This window comes from Lithobates pipiens, unplaced genomic scaffold (genome assembly GCF_037356315.1).
Source record: "Lithobates pipiens isolate NorthernLeopardFrog02 unplaced genomic scaffold, aLitPip1_a1.2 Scaffold_13, whole genome shotgun sequence".
Classification (NCBI taxonomy): Eukaryota; Metazoa; Chordata; class Amphibia; order Anura; family Ranidae; genus Lithobates; species Lithobates pipiens.
The window spans coordinates 348,428,694-348,454,691 of NW_027507718.1; the positions used below are offsets into that span (position 1 = coordinate 348,428,694).

General features: G+C 45.2%; 1 long non-coding RNA gene across 3 annotated transcripts in view; it reads right to left on the bottom strand.

Annotated features, from left to right (window-relative positions):
* The window catches only part of LOC143975100 (uncharacterized), a 61,809-nt gene that overhangs the window by 15,795 nt on the left and 20,016 nt on the right, over nt 1-25,998 (bottom strand). The window contains exon 1 of one of the 3 annotated variants that reach the window (XR_013272326.1): nt 10,999-11,227. The exons of the other annotated variants lie outside the window; for them this stretch is intronic. This is a non-coding gene — a long non-coding RNA (uncharacterized LOC143975100). Of the gene's footprint in view, nt 1-10,998; nt 11,228-25,998 lie in introns of those variants that run through there. 3 annotated transcript variants of the gene reach the window in all.

Genomic DNA, 25,998 nt, shown 5'->3' on the forward strand with positions numbered 1-25,998 from the left:
GCTCGGGGGGGTGGGGCGACAGAACACGGCTCGGGGGGGTGGGGCGACAGAACACGGCTCGGGGGGGTGGGGCGACAGAACACGGCTCGGGGGGGGTGGGGCGACAGAACACGGCTCGGGGGGGGTGGGGCGACAGAACACGGCTCGGGGGGGGTGGGGCGACAGAACACGGCTCGGGGGGGGTGGGGCGACAGAACACGGCTCGGGGGGGTGGGGCGACCGAACACGGCTCGGGGGGGTGGGGCGACAGAACACGGCTCGGGGGGGTGGGGCGACAGAACACGGCTCGGGGGGGTGGGGCGACAGAACACGGCTCGGGGGGGTGGGGCGACAGAACACGGCTCGGGGGGGTGGGGCGACAGAACACGGCTCGGGGGGGTGGGGCGACCGAACACGGCTCGGGGGGGTGGGGCGACAGAACACGGCTCGGGGGGGTGGGGCGACAGAACACGGCTCGGGGGGGTGGGGCGACAGAACACGGCTCGGGGGGGTGGGGCGACAGAACACGGCTCGGGGGGGTGGGGCGACAGAACACGGCTCGGGGGGGTGGGGCGACAGAACACGGCTCGGGGGGGTGGGGCGACAGAACACGGCTCGGGGGGGTGGGGCGACAGAACACGGCTCGGGGGGGTGGGGCGACAGAACACGGCTCGGGGGGGTGGGGCGACAGAACACGGCTCGGGGGGGTGGGGCGACAGAACACGGCTCGGGGGGGTGGGGCGACAGAACACGGCTCGGGGGGTGGGTGACAGAACACGGCTCGGGGGGTGGGTGACAGAACACGGATCGGGGGGTGGGTGACAGAACACGGCTCGGGGGGTGGGTGACAGAACACGGCTCGGGGGGTGGGTGACAGAACACGGGGGGTGGTGTGACAGAACACGGCTCGGGGGGGGGTGGTGTGACAGAACACGGCTCGGGGGGTTGGGTGGTGTGACAGAACACGGCTCGGGGGGTTGGGTGGTGTGACAGAACACGGCTCGGGGGGGGTGGGGTGGTGTGACAGAACACGGCTCGGGGGGGGGGTGGGGTGGTGTGACAGAACACGGCTCGGGGGGGGGTGGGGTGGTGTGACAGAACACGGCTCGGGGGGGGTGGGGTGGTGTGACAGAACACGGCTCGGGGGGGGGGGGGGGGGTGGTGTGACAGAACACGGCTGGGGGGGGGTGGTGTGACAGAACACGGCTCGGGGGGGGTGGGGTGGTGTGACAGAACACGGCTCGGGGGGGTGGGGTGGTGTGACAGAACACGGCTCGGGGGGGGGTGACAGTACACGGCTCGGGGGGGGGGGTGACAGAACACGGCTCGGGGGGGGGGGGGTGACAGAACACGGCTCGGGGGGGGGTGACAGAACACGGCTCGGGGGGGGGGGGGTGACAGAACACGGCTCGGGGGGGGGGTGACAGAACACGGCTCGGGGGGGGGGGTGACAGAACACGGCTCGGGGGGGGGGGTGACAGAATACGGCTCGGGGGGGGGTGACAGAATACGGCTCGGGGGGGGGGGTGACAGAACACGGCTCGGGGGGGGTGACAGAACACGGCTCGGGGGGGGTGACAGAACACGGCTCGGGGGGGGGGGGGTGACAGAATACGGCTCGGGGGGGGGGGTGACAGAATACGGCTCGGGGGGGGGGGGTGACAGAACACGGCTCGGGGGGGGGGTGACAGAACACGGCTCGGGGGGGGTGGTGTGACAGAACACGGCTCGGGGGGTGGATGACAGAACTTGGCGCGCGGGGGGGCGATGACAGAACATGGCTGGGGGGGGGATGACAGAACACGGCTCGGGGGGGGGGGTGACAGAACACGGCTCGGGGGGGGGGTGACAGAACACGGCTCGGGGGGGGGGGGGTGACAGAACACGGCTCGGGGGGGGGGGACAGAACACGGCTCGGGGGGGGGGGGGGTGACAGAACACGGCTCGGGGGGGGGGGGGGTGATAGAACACGGCTCGGGGGGGGGGTGACAGAACACGGCTCGGGGGGGGTGACAGAACACGGCTCGGGGGGGGGGTGACAGAACGCGGCTCGGGGGGGGTGTGACAGAACACGGCTCGGGGGGGGGGGGTGACAGAACACGGCTCGGGGGGGGGGGTGACAGAACACGGCTCGGGGGGGGGGGGTGACAGAACACGGCTCGGGGGGGGGGATGACAGAACACAGCTCGGGGGGGGGGATGACAGAACACGGCTCGGGGGGTGGATGACAGAACTTGGCGCGCGGGGGGGCGATGACAGAACATGGCTGGGGGGGGGATGACAGAACACGGCTCGGGGGGGGGGGTGACAGAACACGGCTCGGGGGGGGGGGTGACAGAACACGGCTCGGGGGGGGGGTGACAGAACACGGCTCGGGGGGGGGGGTGACAGAACACGGCTCGGGGGGGGGGGATGACAGAACACGGCTCGGGGGGGGGGGGGATGACAGAACACGGCTCGGGGGGGATGACAGAACACGGCTCGGGGGGGGGGGATGACAGAACACGGCTCGGGGGGGGGATGACAGAACACGGCTCGGGGGGGGGATGACAGAACACGGCTCGGGGGGGGGATGACAGAACACGGCTCGGGGGGGGGGGGGATGACAGAACACGGCTCGGGGGGGGGGATGACAGAACACGGCTCGGGGGGTGGGGTGACAGAACACGGCTCGGGGGGGGGGTGACAGAACACGGCTCGGGGGGGGGGTGACAGAACACGGCTCGGGGGGGGGGTGACAGAACACGGCTCGGGGGGGGGGGTGACAGAACACGGCTCGGGGGGGGGTGACAGAACACGGCTCGGGGGGGGGTGACAGAACACGGCTCGGGGGGGGGGGGGGGGGGGGGTGACAGAACACAAACTTCTGTCAGATTAGCAAACATGTGAGATGAGAAGGGTTGCCGCTACTTTTAAAATTCAAGATCTAAGTAGTCAGACAGAGTTGTAAGTCCTGTATTTCACAATATAAACTGACTTTACTGTGCGTTATAATTAATTGAAATTAGTTGATTAAAAAAATAATCGATTAATCGAACACAAAAATTTTAATCAGTAACAGCCCTAATATTTATATATATATATATATATATATATATATATATATATATATATATATATATATATATATATATATGTATATGTGTGTGTGTGTATAACAGATATTTTCTTTTTATACAGCATGCTTGTTGTAGTAATTGTAATTTTTTATGCTTGTAGTATATAGTAGTTTAAAAAAACATAAAAAACATAAACAAAAAAAAAAATAGTATAAATATATATGTATAAATGCGCAAGTATAACATATTTTCTTTTTTTTATGCAGCATACTTGTAATAGTAATGGTAAGTACTTGAAGTTTTATGATATTTTTGAAAAAAAATAAAAAAAACATTTTTATAAATATATATGTATAAGTATAACAAATATCTTCTTTTTATACAACATGCTTGCAATTGTAATTGTTTATGCTTGTAGTAGTTATATAGTTTAAAAAAACTATACTAAATATATATGCATAAGTATAACAGATATTTTCTTTTTTATACAGCATGCTTGTAGTAGTAATGGTAATTGTTTATACTTGTAGTAGTTTTGAAAAATAAAATAAAAAACCCCAAAAAAATGTATAAATATTATATGTATAACAAATGTTTTCTTTTTGTTTTATACAGCACGCTTGTAGTAGTAATTGTAATTTTTTTATGCTTGTAGTAGTTTTATAGTAGTTTAAAAAAAACATAAAAAGCAAAACCAAAAAAATTGTATAAATATATATGTATAAATGCGCAAGTATAACATATTTTCTTTTTTTATGCAGCATGCTTGTAATAGTAATGGTAAGTACTAGAAGTTGTAGAAGTTTTATGCTATTTTTGAAAAAACAAAACAAAAACATTTTTATAAATATATATGTATAAGTATAACAAATATCTTCTTTTTATACAACATGCTTGTAATTGTAATTGTTTATGCTTGTAGTAGTTATATAGTTTAAAAAAAAACTATACTAAATATATATGCATAAGTATAACAGATATTTTCTTTTTATACAGAATGCTTGTAGTAGTAAATGTAATTGTTTATTCTTGTAGTAGTTTTATAGTAGTTTTGAAAAAACAACCCCCCAGAAAAAAAAATGTATAAACATAATATATATATATATATATATTCTTTTTATACAGCATGCTTGTAGTAGTAGTAGTTGTAATTGTTATGCTTGTAGTAAATTGTATAAATATATACATATAAATGCATAAGTATAACAGATATTTTCTTTTTTATACAGCATGCTTGTAATAGTAATTGTTTATTCTTGTTGTAGTTTTATAGTAGTTTTGAAAAAAAAAAGAAGTATAAATATATATATGTATAAGTATAATGGATATTTTATTTTTTATACAGCATGCTTGTAGTAGTAATGGTAATTGTTTATACTTGTAGTAGTTTTGAAAAAAAAAATAAAAAAACAAAAAAATAATGTATAAATATATATGTATAACAAATGTTTTCTTTTTATACAGCATGCTTGTAGCAGTAGTTGTAATTGTTATGCTTGTAGTAATTTTTATAGTAGTTTTGAAAAAAAAAAGTATAAATATATATGTATAAATGCATAAGTATAACAGATATTTTCTATTTTATACAGCATGCTTGTAATAGTAATTGTTTATGCTTGTTGTAGTTTTATAGTAGTTTTGGAAAAAAAACAAAAAAAAGTTTAAATATATATGTATAAGTATAACAGATATTTTCTTTTTATATACAGCATGCTTGTAGTAGTAATGCTAATTGTTTATAATTGTAGTAGTTTGACAGTAGTTTTGAAAAAAACAAATAAAAAAAACAAAAAAAAAATGTATAAATATATATGTATAACAGATATTTTCTTTTTATACAGCACGCTTGTAGTAGTAATTGTAATTTTTTATGCTTGTAGTAGTAATGGTAAGTACTAGAAGTTGTAGAAGTTTTATGCTATTTTTGAAAAAACAAAACAAAAACATTTTTATAAATATATATGTATAAGTATAACAAATATCTTCTTTTTATACAACATGCTTGTAATTGTAATTGTTTATGCTTGTAGTAGTTATATAGTTTAAAAAAAAACTATACTAAATATATATGCATAAGTATAACAGATATTTTCTTTTTATACAGAATGCTTGTAGTAGTAAATGTAATTGTTTATTCTTGTAGTAGTTTTATAGTAGTTTTGAAAAAACAACCCCCCAGAAAAAAAAATGTATAAACATAATATATATATATATATATATTCTTTTTATACAGCATGCTTGTAGTAGTAGTAGTTGTAATTGTTATGCTTGTAGTAGTTTTATAGTAGTTTTGAAAAAAAAATAAAAAAACAAAAAAAATTGTATAAATATATACATATAAATGCATAAGTATAACAGATATTTTCTTTTTTATACAGCATGCTTGTAATAGTAATTGTTTATTCTTGTTGTAGTTTTATAGTAGTTTTGAAAAAAAAAAAGAAGTATAAATATATATATGTATAAGTATAATGGATATTTTATTTTTTATACAGCATGCTTGTAGTAGTAATGGTAATTGTTTATACTTGTAGTAGTTTTGAAAAAAAATAAAAAATAAAAAAAAAATAATGTATAAATATATATGTATAACAAATGTTTTCTTTTTATACAGCATGCTTGTAGCAGTAGTTGTAATTGTTATGCTTGTAGTAATTTTTATAGTAGTTTTGAAAAAAAAAAGTATAAATATATATGTATAAATGCATAAGTATAACAGATATTTTCTATTTTATACAGCATGCTTGTAATAGTAATTGTTTATGCTTGTTGTAGTTTTATAGTAGTTTTGGAAAAAAAACAAAAAAAAGTTTAAATATATATGTATAAGTATAACAGATATTTTCTTTTTATATACAGCATGCTTGTAGTAGTAATGCTAATTGTTTATAATTGTAGTAGTTTGACAGTAGTTTTGAAAAAAACAAATAAAAAAAACAAAAAAAAAATGTATAAATATATATGTATAACAGATATTTTCTTTTTATACAGCACGCTTGTAGTAGTAATTGTAATTTTTTATGCTTGTAGTAGTTTTATAGTAGTTTAAAAAAAACATAAAAAACAAAAAAAAAAAATTGTATAAATATATATGTATAAATGCGCAAGTATAACATATTTTCTTTTTTTATGCAGCATGCTTGTAATAGTAATGGTAAGTACTAGAAGTTTTATAATATTTTTGAAAAAAAAAAAACATTTTTATAAATATATATGTATAAGTATAAAAAATATCTTCTTTTTATACAACATGCTTGTAATTGTAATTGTTTATGCTTGTAGTTAGGGATGAGCCGAACACCCCCCGGTTCGGTTCGCACCAGAACTTGCGAACGACCAACGCGTTCGGTACGAACGTTAGAACCCCATTGAAGTCTATGGGACTCGAACGTTCGAATTGGAAAGTGCTAATTTTAACGGCTAATATGCAAGATAGTGTCCTAAAAAGGGTTTGGGGACCTGCCTCCTGCCTCAGGGGACATGGGTCACTGCAAAAAAAAGTTTTAAAAACTGCCGTTTTGGCGGGAACACTGATTTAATGACGATTAAAGTGAAAAAAAAAAGTGAAATATTCCTTTAAATATGGTGCCTGGGGGGTGTCTGTAGTATGCCTGTGAAGTGCCACGCGTTTCCCGTGTTTAGAACAGTCCCTGCACAAAATGACATTAAACGGAAATAACACCATTTAAAACTGCTTGCGGTTTTAATGTTATATCTGGTTCCTGCAATATGGTTGAAAATCATTGAGAAACATGGCATGGGTAGCCCTCCCTGCCCATTACCAGCCTATTTGGGTCTTGTACGCATATTAAGGGGAACCCCGTACCCATATTAAAAAAAGGAAATGCGTGTGGCCCCCAGGCCCTATATACTCAGAACAGCAGTATACAGGCGGTGCAAACAAGACAGGGACTGTGTAGGTTTGTTGTGTTAAGTTGAATCTGTTTGTCATTTTCAACCGGTACATTTTTAAAGTGTAGCTCCAGTCAAAAAAACTATCTTTAAGCTTTTTGGAAAACATAGGGAAGGGTTATCACCCCTGTATAATTTGTTTTGTCGTCCATCTTTTTTCATCTCACTTGCTGCTGTCTCCTTGCGTTTGCAAGTAGGAGATGTTTGTAAGTTGGATGTTTGAAAGTAGGGGCCTGCCCTATATTATAGCGGTATGTACTGGGTACAGAGCACGCAGACAGCACGCACTATCTCCTAACACTACTGACTGCAAGCTCTATTATTAACCACTTGTTAGCCCAATGTTTGCATGAAGTGAAAGATGAAGTTATGCTGAGTAAATGGATATCAAACATGTCACTCTTCAAAATTGCACATGCCCGTGGAATGGCGCCAAACGTCGCTACTTAAAAAATCCCCATAGGCTACGCTTTAATTTTTTTTTTACTGGTTACATGTTTTGAGTTGCAGAGGAGGTCTAGGACTAGAATTATTGCTCTCGCTCTAACATTCTCGGCGATACCTCACATGTGTGGCACATGCGAGCACATGGGGACATAGGCGCTTTAATTTTTTTTTTTTTTTTTTATTGTTCATTTTACTTTATTTATTTTAGTTTGACATTTTTTTCCCCAAAAATATATTTTTGATCACTTTTATTCCTATTACAAGAAATGTAAACATCCCTTGTAATAGGAATATGGGTTGACAGGTCCTCTTTACAGTGAAATCTGGGGGGTCAATATGACCCCACATCTCACCTCTAGGCTCGGAAGCCTGAAATAAAAAATAAAAAAAAGATTCTGGCTTTGATCGTACTGGCGAGTTGGTAGAAGCACGGGAGGGCGGTGAGGGGTGGGGGGCGTCTATGGCTGGGTATTTCAGGGTATCACCGAGTATGGCTGGGTATGGCAATTTATGGCAGGGTATTACAGAGTATTGGCGGGGTATTGGCGGGGTACTACAGAGTAATAGCAGGGTACTGCAGAGTATTGGGGGGTACTACAGAGTAATGGCAGGGTACTGCAGAGTAATGGGGGGTACTGCAGAGTAATGGGGGGTACTGCAGAGTAATGGGGGGTACTGCAGAGTAATGGCAGGGTACTGCACTGCAGAGTAATGGCGGGGTACTGCAGAGTAATGGCGGGGTACTGCAGAGTAATGGCGGGGTACTGCAGAGTAATGGCAGGGTACTGCAGAGTATGCACTGGTATTGCAGAGTATTGGCAGGGAATTGAGGGGTTAAATTCGGTGAGCAGCGATGTGGGCACTGCAGATGCAGCCCACATCGCTGCTGACACCGATCTCTTTCCCCTCCGCTGTACCGATCGGTACAGAGAGGGGAGGGAGGAACCGGCGTCATAACATGACGCCGGTTTGTTTCCAAGTGATCACTCCGTCATTTGACGGAGCAATCACGTGGTAAACGGCCGCTATGAGCGGCCGTTTACCGTGATCCGTGATGCGCCGGGTCCTGTGGACCCGGCGGTCACGGATGCTCTCGAGTGCGCACACCTCGGGGCACGCGAGAGCAGAATTCTGGGAGGCCGTTAATTAACGGCCTCTCAGAGTTAAACAACCGCCCTGAAGCCGTTAATCGGCAATGGGCAGTTGTTAAGTGGTTAAAGCTAGATCACTAGCTATATAGGTGAGGTGAATATAGTGGTGTATACTGCAGTCAGGGCACAGACAACAACCACTACACAGCAGCAAGATAGGAAATCAGCCAAAAACGATTGGTGTGTACTGTGTTGAAGGTACACAGAACACCCACTGCTTCAGATGCTAAGTAACACACTACACGAAGCCGCCTCAAAGGCGGCCTTATATAGTGTGGGGCGTGCACTACACAGCCTGAGCTATGATTGGCCACAGGCAGGATGCCTGTGGCCAATCATGGCTCTCCTCGTTGCCGGCGCTGCGATTGGCCAAGCATGCGGGGTCACAGTGCATGCTTGGCCAATCATCGGGCAGCAATGCACTGCGCCAACGCAGTGCATTATGGTCCGTGCGCGCGTCATTTGAATTTTGACGCGTACGTTCGACTCGAACACGAAGCTCATCCCTACTTGTAGTAGTTATATAGTTTAAAAAAAACTATACTAAATATATATGCATAAGTATAACAGATATTTTTGTTTTATACAGAATGCTTGTAGTAGTAAATGTAATTTTTTATTCTTGTAGTAGTTTTATAGTAGTTTTGAAAAAACAACCACCCAGAAAAAAAATTGTATAAATATAATATATATATATATATATATATATATATATATATAATTTTTTTTTTTTTTTTTTTTTTATACAGCATGCTTGCAGTAGTAGTAGTTGTAATTGTTATGCTTGTAGTAGTTTTATAGTAGTTTTGAAAAAAAAAAAAAAAAAAAAAAAAAAAATTGTATAAATGCATAAGTATAATAGATATTTTCTTTTTTATACAGCATGCTTGTAATAGTAATTGTTTATTCTTGCTGTAGTTTTATAGAAGTTTTGAAAAAAAAAAAGTATAAATATATATATGTATAAGTATAACGGATATTTTATTTTTTATACAGCATGCTTGTAGTAGTAATTGTTTATACTTGTAGTAGTTTTGAAAAAAAAAAAAAAAAATGTATAAATATATATGTATAACAAATGTTTTCTTTTCTTTTTATATAGCACGCTTGTAGTAGTAAATGTAATTTTTTATGCTTGTAGTAGTTTTATAGTAGTTTAAAAAAAACATAAAAAGCAAAACAAAACAAATTGTATAAATATATATGTATAAATGCGCAAGTATAACATATTTTCTTTTTTTATGCAGCATGCTTGTAATCGTAATGGTAAGTATTAGAAGTTGTAGAAGTTTTATGATATTTTTGAATAAATATATATGTATAAGTATAACAAATATCTTCTTTTTATACAACATGCTTGGAATTGTAATTGTTTATGCTTGTAGTAGTTATATAGTTTAAAAAAACTATACTAAATATATATGCATAAGTATAACAGATATTTTCTTTTTATACAGAATGCTTGTAGTAGTAAATGTAGTTTAAAAAAAAGAAAAAGTATAAATATATATATGTATAAGTATAACGGATATTTTATTTTTTATACAGCATGCTTGTAGTAGTAATGGTAATTGTTTATACTTGTAGTAGTTTTGAAAAAAAAAAAAAAAGTATAAATATATATGTATAACAAATGTTTTCTTTTTATACAGCGTGCTTGTAGCAGTAGTTGTAATTGTTATGCTTGTAGTAATTTTTATAGTAGTTTTGAAAAAAAAAAGTATAAATACTGTATATATGTATAAATGCATAAGTATATCAGACATTTTCTATTTTATACAGCATGCTTGTAATAGTAATTGTTTATGATTGTTGTAGTTTTATAGTACTTTTGAAAAAAAAACTAAAAAAGTTTAAATATATATGTATAAGTATAACAGATATTTTCTTTTTTATACAGCATGCTTGTAGTAGTAATGGTAATTGTTTATAATTGTAGTAGTTTGACAGTAGTTTTGAAAAATAAAATAAAAAGAAACAAAAAAATGTATAAATATATATGTATAACAGATACTTTCTTTTTATACAGCACGCTTGTAGTAGTAATGGTAATTGTTTATGCTTGTAGTAGTTTTATCGTAGTTTTGAAAAAAAACAAAGAAAAAAAACAAAAATTGAATAAACATATATGTATAAATATATAAGTATAACAGATATCTTGCAAAGGGGGGGGGGGGAACTTCTATTGACGGCCTCCTGGCAAAGTAGATCTGCGATACAGCCGTCATTCGGCTATAGCACGGATCTGAGGGGGTTAAATATTAAATCTCACTCCATTCCTTTTTTTCCCCAGCCAGGGACACAAAGCCCTGGAAATTATGTTGAGGAGATTGCCAGCAGGGGACCCATCAAAAAGAAGGTTAGGGGCCGTTCTGTACAAAACCATCGCACAGAGAAGGTAAGTATAACATGTTTGTTATTTTAATTAAAACAAAAAAAACTGATGGCACCTGCCATGCTGGTCCTGGGTTCGCTGATAGGGAGGAAGACTGAAACAGAAAAAGGAGATAAGGTCACGTTTGCTGATCTTCTTTCCTGCTACCCAGTTGCATTCGCCATGCAGATTCTGGGTTCACCAATGGGTACATGGAGCCTGGAAAAATGTGGCGACAGAACAAGTAGGAGACCAGCATTTTCTGGGGTATGCGGAAGTGATCTGCCAGAAGAATAAAAAAGTAAAAAAAGGAATCAACCAGCGCAAAATACAATAAACCCGAAAAATACTGCCGCTGAATTACTAAGGGTCAAAATATCAAATCCCAAATAAATCAATGTAAATAGGAAGTACAGCGCAGATAGAACTCACTATTACAAACTAAAACTAGAATCAAAGAGAGAAATAGTCCATTTTCTTTATAATGAAAAAAATCATTGATGAAAACAGCAGAGAAGACAGCAGAAATCCAGTGAGATAGGTGATCTAAGAGTCAAGTATGGTGACTTAAGTGACAACCTCCACCACCGATAGTAATGGCTGCTCACCTCAGACAATGGACCCCTGAGTGAATCAACAGTCCGGTCAAACACAGCGGTCCCTTTAAGGGATTATGTCAGCAGAGTCAGCAGGATCAAATACTGGTAACGAATATTGGGCTTGCTATATCTCAGGCATATCATCATCACCAGCTCCCAGATAAGGTACATGAAATGAAAGCAACGAAACATAGTGCTCTCTGAATACTAAAAACTATTTTAGAGTGCTAAGGGGAAATCTGGGATGTAGAGGAGTCACAGTGCTGGGGGGATATCTAGGGTGTAGAGGGGTCAGAGTGCTAAGGGGAAATCTGGGGTGTAGTGGAGTCACAGTGCTGGTGGGATATTGTCACGATCTGGAGTCAGGCTCAGAGACCAATAGCTATAGCAACAGAGCAGATATTCACACAGGTCACCCTGGCTGATGGCACGGGTTCACCTGAGGTGCGGGGTCTAAGCACTAACCGGTATTCACCAGAGCTCCCAAAGGTGGAGATGGGCTTGGCTGCGTGTTAGTGCCAGGTCGCGGTCCTCAGGATAGCCCCACCAGGAGGTGAGCAAGCCGGGGGTCTGGTAGCAGATATAGCAGGTAGAGATCAAGCAGAAGCGTAGTTGAGAAACAAGCCAAAAGTCGGTAACCAATAGTTGCAGGTTGGGATTCAGCAGAAGCGTAGTCCAGGAGCAAGCCAAATGTCGGTAACGGAAGGTAGCAAGGATACGGTCGGCAGCAGGAGAGATAGAAGCAAGATATTGGCTGGTAAAGGCACAATATTCTGGCAAGGAGGAAGTGCAGAGACATGGCTTATATAAGAAGTTCATGGGAGGAGCAAAGGGTTCAAGGTTCAAGGCAAACAAGATTCAAGACATGATCACTAAAGGAATTGTCCAAGGAACTGTCCAAGGAACTGTCCAAGGAACTGTCCAGCATTCCAGGTGGCTCAGCAAGCAGAGTCACTGCCAGACACAACAGAGGTCCCAGGTTCAAGCCCAGGTCCTAACAGTACTCCCCTCCTCCCAGGACGTCCCCTGGACGTCTTAGGGCCAGGTTTCTGAGGAAACCTCTGGTGGAATTCCCTTGTTAATCTAGGGGCATGAACATTCTCCTCAGGCTCCCAAGAATTTTCTTCTGGCCCATATCCTTCCCATTGAACCAAATATTGCAATTTGTTCCTAGAGATCCTGGAGTCAAGAATTTTTCCCACCACAAATTCTTCTTCACCCTGTACCTCGACAGGTGGGGGAGGAGGATGAATTCTTCCAGAAAAAGTATTTTCATGAAATGGTTTGAGTAGTGATATATGAAACACAGGGTGAATCTTCATATTGTCAGGAAGTTTTAGGCGAAAAGTGACCGGGTTGATTTGAGCAGAAATCTCAAAAGGTCCCATAAACTTTTGACCCAACTTAGCACATGGAACTTGAACTTTTAAATTTTTGGTAGATAACCAAACTTTCTCACCTACTTGAAAAGTGGGAATTGACCTACGATGTCTGTCAGCAGCCCTCTTGTAATATTCCTGCGCCTCCTTCAATGTATCAGTCAATTTCTCCTGGATCTCATGTAATGAAGTTAGTCTGTTGGTAACAGCAGGAATTGAAGTTGAGATGGGGAGATCAGGAATAAAAACTGGATGATACCCCGTGTTTAAGAAAAATGGGCTTTGGGATGTGGAACTATGTTTAGAGTTATTATAAGCAAACTCTGCCGTAGGAAGGTAGTCCACCCAGTCATCCTGAAGATAACTCACGAAGCATCGAAGGTATTGCTCCAGAGTTTGATTGGTCCTCTCGGTCTGACCATTAGACTGCGGATGAAAAGCCGAGGACAGATTAACTGTTACACCCAAAGCTGAGCAAAAACTTCTCCAAAATTTTGAGGTAAACTGTACCCCTCTGTCAGACACCACATCATCAGGAATTCCATGAAGTTTAAAAACTTCTCTAACCATTACCTCAGCAGTATGTTCGGCGGAGGGTACCCCTTTAACTGGAATAAAATGAGCCATCTTAGTGAGACGGTCAACGACTACCAGAATGGTGGTCATCCCTTTTGAAAGAGGAAGGTCAACCACAAAGTCCATAGAAATTGACCCCCATGGTCTTGATGGAACAGGTAGTGGTAGAAGTAACCCCAGAGGAGAAGATCGAGGTGTCTTATTGCGAGCACAGGTTAGACATGAAGCCACATAACTCTTAACATCTTTCTTGTACCCAGGCCACCAAAAGGAACGTGATAAGAGTTCTTCTGTTTTAGAAACCCCAAAATGACCAGCAAGCTTAGAGTCATGTACCAACCTGAGGGCTTCTACCCGAACTGATTCAGGTACATAGAGGCAATGCGCTTGAGTCCAAAAACCATTGTTGTACTTGAGGTTAATGTCCTTAGGAGGATTATTAAGAAGTGGGTCATTCTCATACCCCTCCTTGAGAAGATTAAGAAATGTCTTTGAACTCATGGCCCCTAGAAAGTTCTTTTGAGGCAGGATTGTACATTCAGAGGTGCTTTCCTGGAGAGGCCCAGACAACATCCGTGATAGGGCATCAGCCTTACCATTCCTTGACCCAGGGCGGTATGAAATAACAAAATTAAACCTGGAAAAGAAAAGGGTCCAACGTGCTTGTCTAGATGACAACCTTTTAGCAGACCTAATAAATTCTAAATTTTTATGATCGGTGAGAACGGTTACAGGGTGCTTAGCTCCTTCCAGCAGATGCCTCCACTCAGAAAATGCTTCCTTAATTGCCAGCAGCTCCTTGTTTCCAATGTCATAATTCATCTCGGCTGAAGACATCAGTCGAGAGAAATAAGCACAAGGATGAAGCTGCATTTTTTCTCCCATTCGCTGAGAAAGGATGGCTCCTACAGCAGAATTAGAAGCATCAACTTCTACGATGAAAGGTAGTTCTGGATCTGGATGTACCAGGATTGGTGCAGAAGTGAAGAGAGTCTTCAGTTTACTAAAGGCAGCCTGTGCCTCAGGAGACCACAAAAAGGGCACCCCTTTCTTTGTCAACTGTGTGATTGGAGCAATTACCCTAGAGAAATTCCTTATAAATCTTCTGTAAAAGTTGGCAAAACCAACAAATCGCTGTATCTCTTTAACATTCTTAGGGGCGGGCCAATCCACCACAGCTTTGATCTTATCGGGATCCATGCTTATCCCTTCAGAAGAGATTATGTATCCCAAGAACTGAATCTGAGTTTGTTCAAACTCGCATTTCTCTAATTTTATGTAAAGTTGATTTCGCCTTAATCTCTCGAGAACAATACAGACATGCTTGCGGTGTTCTTCCAAAGTATCAGAGAAAATGAGAATGTCATCCAAATATGCTATTACAAACTGATCAAGCAAATCTCGAAAGACATCATTAATAAAATGTTGAAAAGTTGCAGGAGCATTGCAAAGCCCAAAGGGCATGACCAAAGACTCAAAATGTCCATATCTGGTTCTGAAAGCAGTTTTCCATTCATCACTGGAACGAATGCGGACAAGGTTGTATGCCCCCCGTAAATCTAATTTGGTAAAGAGCTTGGCAGAGCGGAGTCTCTCAAGCATTTCTGGAATCAGTGGGAGTGGATAGCGATTCTTAATTGTGATCTTATTTAAATCTCTGTAGTCAATACACGGACGCAGGGTGGAGTCCTTTTTCGTCACGAAGAATAAGGCTGCGCCAGCAGGAGAGGTTGAGTGTCTGATAAAACCCTTCTCAAGATTCTCATTAATCCACTCCCTGAGCACTTTCAGTTCAGGTTCTGATAAAGAATAAAGGCGACCAAATGGTATTTCTGCCCCTGGAAGCAATTCAATGGGACAATCATAAGAGCGATGAGGAGGCAGCTGATCTGCGTTCTTTTTATCACAAACGTCCCGAAACTCAAGATATTGTGGAGGTAGCTTGTCATATGACTGGATAGTTGCCAAAACTGCTTGTAAATCTTGGGTTGGTGGAGGGCTTATTTGATCAGATTCTTTGCAATGTTTCTTGCAATGGTCAGATGTAAAGCTTAAAGAACGTGTCTCCCAGTTGATGGAGGGATTATGGATAGAGAACCAAGGAATGCCCAGGATAATAGGGAACTTGGGTGATGTAATCAGCTCAAAGCTGATAGTCTCCTGATGGTCAGTTTCAATTAGGAGTTTAAGTGGGATTGTCTCGTGGGTAACAGGGCCTGAAGTCAAAGGTGAGCCATCCACAGTTTCCATATCAATTGGGGCAAGTTTATTTCTTATTTGAATGTTATTACTTTGGGCAAATTCGATGTCGATGAAGTTTCCCCCAGCCCCTGAGTCCAGCATAGCAGAGCAAGGTATTTCATTGCTTTCAACAATAAGCTTTATAGGGATGACAAAATGAGTTGATAAAGAATTAACTTTATTTGCTTCCTGAATAGTGATGGACGAACTTCCGACGGGACGTTTCGCGAACGCGAAACGCGAACGGACACAAACGTTCGCGAAAACGACCGTTCGCCGCGGGCTCCATTGACTTCAATGGGAGGCGAATTTCGCAAACCTTTAGGTCGAATTTGCGGCCACGGGGTAATTATTAGGGGGTAGCACGTAGTCCCACCACCTGGACAATAGCATAATACATGTATGAGGTGAATTTGGGATCGATAACTACAAGCATTTTTTTTTTATTTGGGAAATTGTTCTGACAATTCAGGACTATGGAGCTAATGAAGGCAATGGAGGAGAGGGAAGGTCAGGGACCAGGGTAGGCAAACAAGAGGGTGCAGGAGATACAGAGCACTGACAGCAGCACCGTAATACAGAGCACTGACATCAGCACCGTGACATACAGCGCTGACAGCAGCTCCGTGACATACAGCGCTGACAGCAGCTCCGTGACATACAGCGCTGACAGCAGCTCCGTGACATACAGCGCTGACAGCAGCTCCGTGACATACAGCGCTGACAGCAGCTCCGTGACATACAGCGCTGACAGCAGCACCGTGACATACAGCGCTGACAGCAGCTCCGTGACATACAGCGCTGACAGCAGCTCCGTGACATACAGCGCTGACAGCAGCTCCGTGACATACAGCACTGACAGCAGCTCCGTGACATACAGCGCTGACAGCAGCTCCGTGACATACAGCGCTGACAGCAGCACCGTGACATACAGCGCTGACAGCAGCTCCGTGACATACAGCGCTGACAGCAGCTCCGTGACATACAGCGCTGACAGCAGCTCCGTGACATACAGCGCTGACAGCAGCTCCGTGACATACAGCGCTGACAGCAGCTCCGTGACATACAGCGCTGACAGCAGCTCCGTGACATACAGCGCTGACAGCAGCTCCGTGACATACAGCGCTGACAGCAGCTCCGTGACATACAGCGCTGACAGCAGCTCCGTGACATACAGCGCTGACAGCAGCTCCGTGACATACAGCGCTGACAGCAGCTCCGTGACATACAGCGCTGACAGCAGCACCGTAAGCAGCCCCAGGAGGAAGTCAGCACAGCACAGGGATGGTGTGATCCCCTCATAATAAGAACCCCCAGGAGGAAGTCAGCACAGCACAGGGATGGTGGGAGCCCCTCATAATAAGAACACCCAGGAGGAAGTCAGCACAGCACAGGGATGGTGGGAACCCCTCATAATAAGCAGCCCCAGTAGAAATATGACACCGCTCAACCTCTTCAAAGAGGAGGGTAGGGGCATATAGTACGGTGTGCTTTTTTGGGTCAGGGAAGTGAGCCAAATGAATTAAGAAGGTCTGTGTGCTTGATTCCAAAAATTGTTTATAGACATATACATGGTCTACTGATCACATGTGTTGAATTCCTCCGAGATCCATGCCTCATTCATTTTTAGAAATGTGAGGTAGTTAACACTGTGGTGAGCTAGGCGAGTACGCTTATCGGTCACAATCCCCCCTGCTGCGCTGAACGTCCTTTCGGACAGGACACTGGATGAGGGGCAAGCCAACAGTTCGATTGCAAATTGGGCAAGCTCTGGCCAGAGGTCAAGCCTGCCCACCCAGTAGTCTAGGGGTTCATCACTCCTCAGAGCGTCCACATCGGCCGTTAACCCAATGTAGTCGGACACCTGACGGTCTAGGCGTTCCCTGATGCTGGATCCGGATGACACCTGTCGATGGGTCGGCTGAAAGAATGACCTCATATCCGAAGTCACCAACACATCTTCAAACCGGCCTCTTCTTGCAGGCGCTGTTGGATTGGTACCCGCAAATCCTTCTCTGGGAGTGGGAATTGCTCCTCTGCCAGCGCACGCAAAAGCAGAATGCAGCATTTCTCGAAGCAAGGCCTGGAAGTGCTGCATTCTGACAGCCCTCTGCGACGGCGGTAACATTTCCGCCATTTTGTGTTTGTACCGGGGGTCTAAGTACGTTGCCACCCAGTACTGGTCCTTGACCCTCATGCTTTTTATACGGGGGTCCCTATTAAAACACTGGAGCATGAAGGCCCCCATTTGCACTAAAGTGGAAGCGGTGTGGTGGCCTGGCTCCTGCTCATCATCCAGGATAATGTCGTCCTCTTCATTCTCCTCTCCCCATCCTCGCACAACAGGGATCCCAGAAAGGTTTAAAGCATGCTCTTCTTGCTCCTGCTCATCCGCCCCGGCACCATCCTCCTCTGACTCCTCATCAGACTCCTGTTGTTGACTTGTCTCAGATAGAGTAGCCCCCCCTGGGAATTCATCCAGCATTGCGACTTCCTCATCTTCCCGCTCCTGCTCCTCCACAGCCTGATCAATGACACGACGCAATGCACGCTCCAGAAAGAAGGCATAAGGTACCATGTCACTGATGGCGCCATGGCTGCGACTGACCAGTTTGGTGATCTCCTCAAATGGCCGCAGAAGTCTGCATGTGTCGCGCATGAGCAGCCACTGGCGCGGTGAAAAAAAACCCAGCTCCCCAGAACCGTTTCTTTCGCAGAGTTCATACAGGTAGACGTTAACTGCACGTTTCTGCTGGAGCAGCCTATCAAGCATATAGAAGGTTGAGTTCCATCGCGTCGGGCAATCGCAAATAAGACGTCTGACCGGCAGATGGTGTCGCCGCTGAATGTCAGCAAGGCGAGCCATGGCCGTGTAAGATCTTCTGAAATGGGCCGAGATTTTCCTTGCCTGCCGCAAGATGTCCTGGACCCCAGGGTATTTGACAAGGAATCGCTGCACGACCAAGTTTAAGACGTGTGCCATGCACGGCACGTGCGTGATTTTGCCCTGTTTCAATGCGCTAAGCAGATTGGCACCGTTGTCACACACCACTTTACCAACTGTCAAATTGAGCGGTGTTAGCCACTCATCTGCCTGTGAACGCAAAGCTGAAAGGAGTGCCGGGCCAGTGTGGCTCTTTGCTTCCAGGCACAACAGACGCAGCACGGCATGGCAACGTCTCACCTGGCATGTGGAATAGGTTCTGGGGAGCTTGGGCGGTGCAGTGGAAGAGACGCTAGCAGCGGAAAAGGAGGAGGCAGCTGAGGAGGAGAGGGAGGAGGATGGAGTAGGAGGAGGAGAAGAAGAGTCAGGCCTGCATGCAATCCGTGGCGGTAAAACCAAATCTACACGGGTGCCACGGGTTACATGCTTGACGGCCGTCAGAAGGTTCACCCAGTGGGCAGTAAAACTGATATACCTTCCCTGCCCGTGTTTGCTAGACCACGTGTCTGTGGTCAGATGTATCTTGGCACCGACACTGTGTGCCAGAGATACATTCACTTGCCGCTGAACATGGCCATATAGCTCTGGGATGCCCTTCTCTGAGAAATACTTCCTTCCTGGGACCTTCCATTGTGGTGTTCCAATGGCCACAAATTTGCGAAAGGCCTCCGAGTCCACCAGTTTATATGGCAGTAGTTGGCGGGCTATGAGTTCTGACAAGCCAGCCGCCAACCGTTGGGCAAGAGGGTTATCCGGCGTCATCATTTTTTTACGCTCAAACATTAGGCCCACGGAAGCCTGCCTTTTTGCAGAAAAATGTGAGCTTGGCGTGATGGAAGGTGGAGTGGAGGACAATTGTGAGGAGAGAGGAGAAGGAGAAGTAGAAGACGAGGCTGGACGGTGAGAGCCTGCAGTGTGGCTTTGTGTGTTCCGTTGCTCCCACTGGGCTCGGTGATGGCTGCTCATGTGCCTTCTTAAGGCGGTCGTCCCTAGGTGAGTATTGGGCTTACCGCGACTAACGCGTTGACTGCAAAGATTGCAGATGGCAACGCTATTGTCAGCAGCGGACACGTTAAAAAAAGCCCACACTGCGGAGCCATGTGCCGGTGTCCTGGGAGCGCCAGATGTGACCGTACATGGTCGATGACTCGCTCCTGATACATTTGCAGTCTGCTTTGTCCCTGCTGTGCAATGTAAGTCATTGCTGCTTCTCCTCCCTATCTGCTGGTCCATATCTCCCTCTGAACTCCCCTCCTCTTCCTCTCTTGTGGGCACCCACGTGACATCACTAGACACGTCATCATCAACGTCACCTTCCCCACCGCTATAAGTAGAGTAGGCAGCAACACCGGGGACCAACCTCCTCCTTGGGCTGATCTGGGTACTGGCGTCAGACTGCTGAGTAGCGCTTGTTGCTACCTCCTCTTCCTGATCCAATACCAAGAGTGGCTGCGCATCAGAAATGTCCTCTTGATATGGATCGGAAAATAATTCCAGTGACTCAAGCGGAAGGTATGTGGTGGTGGTGGTGGTGGTCGTGTTGTTGGTGGTAGTGTCTTTGGGGGTGCACATAGCAGAGAGTGAAGAAGAGGGTGCAGATCGAGAGGATGAGGAGGGTGCAGAAGAGTAAGGCTGAGCGAGCCACTCAACCAAGTCTGGTGCATCCTTTAAAGTAATTGAACGCACCTTCTGCAACTTCCCACTTTGGCTCAAGCCTGTTGCTCCTGCCCTACCCCTACCACCCCTGCGGAAGGGCCTGCCTCTTCCTCTGCATGTCATTTTTTAAATGACCCTGTGACAAAACTCTTAGTCCCTATACCGCTGAAGGACTGCTGCAGTATAGGTGAGCGGTCAGCAGTGGTGCACGTCAACCCTATCTATTGTGGACCTATAGCGGTCCTTACAGAACAGCAGACTGTACCGCACTCAAGCCTATGTACCGTAGCACCCTATACCAAGTTACCAGTCCTTATAAGAACTTTTGTGGACCAAGCAGGTTGTGTATTAGTGTTTAGCAGACTGTACGTCAGTCCCTATACCGCTGAAGGACTGCTGCAGTATAGGGCAGCGGTCAGCAGTGGTGCACGTCAACCCTATCTATTGTGGACCGATAGCGGTCCTTACAGAACAGCAGACTGTACCGCACTCAAGCCTATGTACCGTAGCACCCTATACCAAGTTACCAGTCCTTATAAGAACTTTTGTGGACCAAGCAGGTTGTGTATTAGTGTTTAGCAGACTGTACGTCAGTCCCTATACCGCTGAAGGACTGCTGCAGTATAGGGCAGCGGTCAGCAGTGGTGCACGTCAACCCTATCTATTGTGGACCGATAGCGGTCCTTACAGAACAGCAGACTGTACCGCACTCAAGCCTATGTACCGTAGCACCCTATACCAAGTTACCAGTCCTTATAAGAACTTTTGTGGACCAAGCAGGTTGTGTATTAGTGTTTAGCAGACTGTACGTCAGTCCCTATACCGCTGAAGGACTGCTGCAGTATAGGGCAGCGGTCAGCAGTGGTGCACGTCAACCCTATCTATTGTGGACCGATAGCGGTCCTTACAGAACAGCAGACTGTACCGCACTCAAGCCTATGTACCGTAGCACCCTATACCAAGTTACCAGTCCTTATAAGAACTTTTGTGGAACAAGCAGGTTGTGTGTTAGTGATTAGCAGACTGTACGTCAGTCCCTATACCGCTGAAGGACTGCTGCAGTATAGGGCAGCGGTCAGCAGTGGTGCACGTCAACCCTATCTATTGTGGACCGATAGCGGTCCTTACAGAACAGCAGACTGTACCGCACTCAAGCCTATGTACCGTAGCACCCTATACCAAGTTACCAGTCCTTATAAGAACTTTTGTGGAACAAGCAGGTTGTGTGTTAGTGATTAGCAGACTGTACGTCAGTCCCTATACCGCTGAAGGACTGCTGCAGTATAGGTGAGCGGTCAGCAGTGGTGCACGTCAACCCTATCTATTGTGGACCGATAGCGGTCCTTACAGAACAGCAGACTGTACCGCACTCAAGCCTATGTACCGTAGCACCCTATACCAAGTTACCAGTCCTTATAAGAACTTTTGTGGACCAAGCAGGTTGTGTATTAGTGTTTAGCAGACTGTACGTCAGTCCCTATACCGCTGAAGGACTGCTGCAGTATAGGGCAGCGGTCAGCAGTAGTGCACGGCAACCCTATGTATTGTGGACCGATAGCGGTCCTTACAGAACAGCAGACTGTAACGCACTCAGGCCTATGTACCGTAGCACCCTATACCAAGTTACCAGTCCTTATAAGAACTTTTGTGGACCAAGCAGGTTGTGTGTTAGTGATTAGCAGACTGTACGTCAGTCCCTATACCAATGAAGGACTGCTGCAGTATAGGGCAGCGGTCAGCAGTAGTGCACGGCAACCCTATGTATTGTGGACCGATAGCGGTCCTTACAGAACAGCAGACTGTAACGCACTCAGGCCTATGTACCGTAGCACCCTATACCAAGTTACCAGTCCTTATAAGAACTTTTGTGGAACAAGCAGGTTGTGTGTTAGTGATTAGCAGACTGTACGTCAGTCCCTATACCGCTGAAGGACTGCTGCAGTATAGGTGAGCGGTCAGCAGTGGTGCACGTCAACCCTATCTATTGTGGACCGATAGCGGTCCTTACAGAACAGCAGACTGTACCGCACTCAAGCCTATGTACCGTAGCACCCTATACCAAGTTACCAGTCCTTATAAGAACTTTTGTGGACCAAGCAGGTTGTGTATTAGTGTTTAGCAGACTGTACGTCAGTCCCTATACCGCTGAAGGACTGCTGCAGTATAGGGCAGCGGTCAGCAGTAGTGCACGGCAACCCTATGTATTGTGGACCGATAGCGGTCCTTACAGAACAGCAGACTGTAACGCACTCAGGCCTATGTACCGTAGCACCCTATACCAAGTTACCAGTCCTTATAAGAACTTTTGTGGACCAAGCAGGTTGTGTGTTAGTGATTAGCAGACTGTACGTCAGTCCCTATACCAATGAAGGACTGCTGCAGTATAGGGCAGCGGTCAGCAGTAGTGCACGGCAACCCTATGTATTGTGGACCGATAGCGGTCCTTACAGAACAGCAGACTGTAACGCACTCAGGCCTATGTACCGTAGCACCCTATACCAAGTTACCAGTCCTTATAAGAACTTTTGTGGAACAAGCAGGTTGTGTGTTAGTGATTAGCAGACTGTACGTCAGTCCCTATACCGCTGAAGGACTGCTGCAGTATAGGTGAGCGGTCAGCAGTGGTGCACGTCAACCCTATCTATTGTGGACCGATAGCGGTCCTTACAGAACAGCAGACTGTACTGCACTCAGGCCTATGTACCGTAGCACCCTATACCAAGTTACCAGTCCTTATAAGAACTTTTGTGGACCAAGCAGGTTGTGTGTTAGTGATTAGCAGACTGTACGTCAGTCCCTATACCAATGAAGGACTGCTGCAGTATAGGGCAGCGGTCAGCAGTAGTGCACGGCAACCCTATGTATTGTGGACCGATAGCGGTCCTTACAGAACAGCAGACTGTACTGCACTCAGGCCTATGTACCGTAGCACCCTATACCAAGTTACCAGTCCTTATAAGAACTTTTGTGGACCAAGCAGGTTGTGTATTAGTGTTTAGCAGACTGTGCGTCAGTCCCTATACCGCTGAAGGACTGCTGCAGTATAGGGCAGCGGTCAGCAGTAGTGCACGGCAACCCTATGTATTGTGGACCGATAGCGGTCCTTACAGAACAGCAGACTGTACCGCACCCAAGCCTATGTACCGTAGCACCCTAGACAGACCAAGTTACCAGTCCTGATAAAGAGCTTTGTGGAACAAGTGAGTTGTGAATGATTAGCAGACTGCAGCAGAAGGGCAGCAGTCAAGTATAATATTCTTTCTATATTTGGAAGAAAGAATATTATACGTGTACAAGCCTATTACCGTACCACTGATACCAGTCCTGAAAAGAACCTTTGTGGAACTAATAGTAACAGCAAGTCTTTAAAATTATCCTCACTGCCTGACACACTGCTTCCTGCCTGTCCCTATACAAATTGGCAAAAAAGAGTAGGCTGGAACGATTAGCTGGAACAGCTCTTTTGTGGACCTGATAGTAACAGCTAATGATGATGATGATGATGATGATGAAGAAAGACTAATCTGGCTGAGCTGTCCCTAAAATAGCAGCATACAGCGCTCTGTCCCTTTATCTAAACTGACAAAAGAAACTCAGGCTGCTGACCTAACACCTATACCAGTCCTGAAAAGAACTTTTGTGTACCAAATAGCTAGCGTTTTCTCTGTCCCTACTCCACACAGGATCCTTTCCCTACAGTGACAGAAGAAAGAATGTAAAATGGCCACCGGATCGGGTGTATTTATAGGTTAGGGGGAATGTCCAAGTGTCCATGAGCTGTCATGTCTCAATTGGTTGTCCTGTAACACATGATAAACGTGTCACGAAAGGTTAAAGTTCTTGTATACATTAAACACGTAAGTCCGCCGGGGCGAACGACGGAAAAAGGCGTTCGAACCCGCGGACGGCGAAAGTCGGAAATTCGCCGCGAAACGACCGCCGGGCGAACCGTTCGGCCATCACTATTCCTGAATCAAAGGAGAGATGGACTGAGAAATTGAGTTTATTTGTTCAGATACTGTAACATCCATTGCTGCAATTGTTCTTTTAAATTTATTGGGACAATTAACTGCGTAATGTCCAGAGTCTCCACAATAAAGACATAAGTTTTCTGAACGTCGTCTTTCTTTCTCCTGAGTAGTAATAGATCTTTTAATAGCATCCACCTGCATAGGTTCAGGAGTGTCAGAATCAGGAAAAACTCTTGGAACCTTAGGAGGATACTGAGTAGTAGAAAAACGCATGCCACCATTACTGCCTAGGATTCCGAAGTCTCTCCTTTCTCCTTTCAGTAAGTCTCTGATCAATTCGAATACATAATTTAATAAAAGCTTCAAGGTCATCAGGACTTTCTACTCTGGCAAGCTCATCTTTTACTTGTTCCGAGAGTCCTTGACGGAACTGACTCTTCTGTGCTGCTGGATTCCAATTGGTATCTGAGATCCAACGTCGGAATTCAGTTGTGTACTCTGCAACAGAGCGTCTTCCCTGACGTAAATTGTGCAATTTTGCCTCAGCAGTAGCACAGCGGTTAGGATCATCGAAAACTTGGTTCATCGCAGTCACAAAAGAATCAAAATTATCCAGGATGACATCATCTTTCTCCACATAAGGGGAGGCCCAGGCTAAGGCTTCCTCAGTCAGGAGGTTGATAATAAACAGCACCTTTTTCCTGTCAAAAGTGAATGCAGCAGGTTGCATCTGAAAGTATATACGACATTGATTAAGGAATCCTCTATAATGGCGGCGGTCTCCGCTAAACTTGAGTGGTAGGGGCATTCGTGCATTAATTTCTATGGCAGCAGTATCTCGGGCATGAAAATCCCGCAATTGTTTGTGTAGATCAAGGATTTCCTCTTGTAGACCTTTCATTTCAATTTGTAACTCAGAAAATTTTTCCTGGTAGTCAACACCAAATGCCTGTAACTCAGCGATTTGAACCCTGAGAGGAGCCACGGCAGCTGCTACAACGGCCTCCATGTTTTTGGCCAGAATATTCTGTCACGATCTGGAGTCAGGCTCAGAGACCAATAGCTATAGCAGCAGAGCAGATATTCACACAGGTCACCCTGGCTGATGGCACGGGTTCACCTGAGGTGCGGGGTCTAAGCACTAACCGGTATTCACCAGAGCTCCCAAAGGTGGAGATGGGCTTGGCTGCGTGTTAGTGCCAGGTCGCGGTCCTCAGGATAGCCCCACCAGGAGGTGAGCAAGCCGGGGGTCTGGTAGCAGATATAGCAGGTAGAGATCAAGCAGAAGGGTAGTTGAGAAACAAGCCAAAAGTCGGTAACCAATAGTTGCAGGTTGGGATTCAGCAGAAGCGTAGTCCAGGAGCAAGCCAAATGTCGGTAACGGAAGGTAGCAAGGATACGGTCGGCAGCAGGAGAGATAGAAGCAAGATATTGGCTGGTAAAGGCACAATATTCTGGCAAGGAGGAAGTGCAGAGACATGGCTTATATAAGAAGTTCATGGGAGGAGCAAAGGGTTCAAGGTTCAAGGCAAACAAGATTCAAGACATGATCACTAAAGGAATTGTCCAAGGAACTGTCCAAGGAACTGTCCAGCATTCCAGGTGGCTCAGCAAGCAGAGTCACTGCCAGACACAACAGAGGTCCCAGGTTCAAGCCCAGGTCCTAACAGATATCTAGGGTGTAGAGGGGTCAGAGTGCTAAGGGGAAAT